The following is a 4147-nucleotide window of genomic DNA, read 5'->3' on the forward strand; positions in this document are numbered from 1 at the left end:
GGGCGACACCCCCTCCGGTGTTGGTGGAGGGCGAGGAACATTATGAGATTGTTAACATCTTGGACTCTAAATTGAAACGTGGAAAATCGTTCTATTTGATTGATTGGATTGATTTCGGGCCCCAGCACCGCGAATGGGTGGAAGTAGGGGATATTCGGGCCCCTTATATGCTCAGAGACTATCACCGGCGGTTCCCGGACAAACCGGGAGGTCTCCTGCCTAAACCGGGAGGTGGAGGGTAATGTGTATTTTTGGGAGGGCAGTATGTCAGCAAGCTGCCATACTGTGTAACATTGTTCTGTGTAACATTGTATGCTTCTAGCTTGAGTTCATTCCCCCCCCCTCCCGCGATAACCAGCTTGTGTCTCCCTGTTGCTTCTGCTGTGCTCATTAGGTAAATTCCTTTCACTGTCTGTTAGGATTGCTTTGAAACTTAGATAATGCCCAAGGTCGACTGCTGGAGGTTGGAAGGAGTATTGGAGTTGCTTTGATTAGTATGTGCTAAGGCTTGAGAACCGAATTAATGTTTATGTTTAAGACCGTTTGTTCCCAGGGGTTTGGGCGCCTATTTTACCTGCTTTCCCGCACGCGGGAAAAGGACCCATTGGCCACGGCCTGGTATGATTTTCTTTATTATCTTGTAACCCAGAGGTAGTCTCCATTCTTAACAATCTTTGTGTTCCTGTTTTCACCATCGCTTTAATAAATGCTACTTTGCTACAAACGTGGATTTATTTGAATGCCTGGAGAATCGGTTTTATGTTACTGATCAGTTTTATGTTACTGATGTTTCATCACACCAGCTGAGAGTCAGCTGACCCTCCCCATTGTATATAGGTTAAATACATCCCTCTATAATGGAAAACTACCTACTTAAAGGTACAAACACATCACAGTTTGACCTGTCCTACCCAGGTGGGCCCCCACTGTTTTTTCTTCTTCCTTGAAGTCCCCCTGTTGATCGTCCCCTTTCCCTTGCGGCTTCAGTTTAAAGCTCTCCTGATTAGGCTCTCCAGGTTCTTTCCGAACGTTTTCTTCTGTGACCTTGAGAGGTGAAGTCCATCATGTGCTAGAAGGCCTTCTCTAAGAAAACATATCCCGTGGTCCCAGAACCCAAAGTGCTCCTGCCGGCACCACCATCTCAGCTGATGATTCATCTTGAGTATGGTCTGTTCTCTTTGTACTCCTCTTCCTATGACTGGAAAGATAGAAGAGAATACCACCTGTGCCCACAATGCCTTCATCTGCCTTCCAAGAGCTTCATAGTCCTCTTTAATTTTCATAGTCATAGTACTCTTTAATTTTCATGATGATATTTGCGGCCGTGTCATTCGTCCAAACATGAACCAGCACAAACGGGTACTGATCAGTAGGTCGTATATGTGGTGGACTTGCAACAAGACGAAAAGATACTGGAAAAATATACATGAAGAAATTCAAAATATTTTAAAAACCATATTCCCGATGAAACCAGAGACTGTGTTACTAGGAATCCTATCAGACAATATAGATAGAACTTCACAACACCTATTTAGATATATGTTGACAGCTGCCAGAGTAATATCTGCAATGAAATGGAACACAGAAGAATGCCCTACAATAGAGATGTGCAAAGAAAAAACTAGCTGAGTATGCAGCATTGGCAAAACTGATTATGTAAACAGAAGACCATTGAAAGAATTTCAGCAGAAATGGAAGCTTACTACTCATACTATGAGAATAGATTTTTTTTTTTTTTTAGTTTTGGAATTATCTGAAAATCATATTAAACGTGATGAAGATATTGATTATAGTTTTAATATTTTTATTTAGTATTCCACTAGTATTTAAATATTTAGTAACAAAACTTAGATTTAGACAAACGATTAAGACAATATTCAGGTTTTAAGGATGATTTAATTTTAATGTAGAAGTTTGTTCAACTGTTATTGATGTAAACTCTCTTATTGTTAACAGTCAGTCAGTCAGGCATTTATTACGACAATAGATTATTGCTAGCATTAGGAAAGTTCTTGTTTATTCCTGTTTAGAAAGAACATACTGCAAAACACTGTAATATTGATGTTTCATTGTATACTTTTATATTTGAAATAAGTATCACATCTGAGTACATCTGATTTTAGTTGTTGTATGTAATAACCTATAATATTTGATACATTTGATTAATCTATATTTCCCCCTACCCCTCTTCCCTTTTGTATACCACTTTTTAAAATAAAATAATAATAATAAAAAAATTAAATAGAATGTTATAGATCTCTACATAGTTCTATTTCCTTGCAGTTTTCTTCAGCTGTACAGCCCAGCCCATGGCAATGGCCTCCGCTTTCAAACCTCAGTTGAGAGTTAAGCACAAAAGAGCCCTCCCTCCTTGTTCCAAGGGATTTTATCCTATCTCTTTTTCCCACCCACTGACCAGGTCAGTCTGAGTCAAAGAACCTTTTTCTGAAGTCTCCAAAAGTTCCTTCCTGAAGTCCTTCTAGTCTTAATTCCTCCAAATCTATTCCCTGCTTTGAGTGGGTTGGGGTGGGGGGTCTTGGACCATTTTATTGTCTCCAGTTGGACTTATTAGCATTTCTTAAGAGGTAGATGAGGTGAGGGTGGAAATCTGTTGAACTGACTTCCTCCCCCCTGCCTGTTCCCTGCCCACAGAGAAACACTTTTAAAACCTCCTGGTAAAAGTTTTACCCAGGTCAAACCTCTACCCCCAAAATGCATTTCTTCACACACATTATTAAATTTGTTCATTTATATATTGCATCCTATTACTTTTTCCTCATTTTCTTATGCTCTCAGTCTTTTGGGGCATTTCCCTCTTTTTGTGTAATTGCTGACTTTGAAAACAGGAGTTCCACTTTCAGCTGGAATATGAGTTTTTGCTCTGGTTGGCTGTTTTAGGATTGCTAACTCCAAGTTGGAAAATTCCTGGTGATTTGGGGGTGGATCCTGGACTGGATGGAGCTTGTGAAGGAAAGGATCCTCAGTGTGAAACAATGCCACAGAGTCTACTCTCCAAAGCTGCCATTCTCTCCTGTTGATCTGATCTCTCTAAAGATGAATTGTAAGTCAGGGAGATATCCAGGCACCACCTGGAGGTTTCTTACCATAGGCTGTTTTCTCCCTGTTGGAAAAGGTATGTCTCCTGACGTTCTGTGGAGATGCCCCCATTTGTTAGAGCATGTCACATGACAGATTGGTGATCTTAATTATATCTTCGACCTATAAAAATATTTCTAGGCCTAGTATGTCTGGGAGATTCTTGAACAACCAAAAAAACCCCTCTCATGAGAAGTTAGGAAAACAAACAAAAATGAAGCAGTCAGAACTTTACAAAGATCTGTAGGCTTTTGAGTTTAAATCCACGTAATAATTGGTCCTCTAGCATGTTTTACTATTTTATTTATTTATTTTACAGCCTGGATTTCTTCCTGACACTTAAGGCAGATTATACAGTCTAGAAAATTAAGTAACCATCCAGCAAGTGTTAAGAATGTGAAACACTTCAGTATCTCTTAAAACTAGTTCAGTAGCATTAGTGAGACTTCATTGCTAAACTTTGGCTGGTTGAATCAAGCCCTTGCTTTTGGACAAAAGTGGAATTGGGAATTTAAACATCACTCTCCCCATAACATTTGTAGGAGCTGCATACTACTTGACCATGATGACCTTGTAAATTCCTTCCTACTCTGAAACTACATTCTCTATGTAACCCTGTAGACTTATCATATGTAAAAACATGCTCATGTTTATTCAAATGTTTGGATAACAGGGTCAAATTGATAATGGGTCAAATGTCTTCTCACTAATATGTGATAAGACTTGTAAAATATATCTGAAGAATCAAAAAATATGAATGATAGGAGAGGTGGGGCTTCTGTACAATGACCTAGTTGAATACTCAGGGTTCTCTCTGAGTTTCACTAGCTTTTGGAGCTTTTTAGTGGACTTTTTGACCTTTCTGGACACACCGGATGGGTCAGGGGTCTCTCCAGTACCTCGGGTGTAGGAAACTGGTGGCAGAAGACTTTCATCTGAGCCCCCTGTCTGTGGCAACAGCAGGAGATGGAATCAGACTGTCTTGAAGCAGAAGCTCCTAAAGACCAGCCGCGTTAGCACAACTGGAAGTTGTAACTACCCCATATAAGGG

Source organism: Gekko japonicus, unplaced genomic scaffold, assembly GCF_001447785.1.
Source record: "Gekko japonicus isolate JY-2015 unplaced genomic scaffold, Gekko_japonicus_V1.1 scaffold1530, whole genome shotgun sequence".
Classification (NCBI taxonomy): domain Eukaryota; kingdom Metazoa; phylum Chordata; class Lepidosauria; order Squamata; family Gekkonidae; genus Gekko; species Gekko japonicus.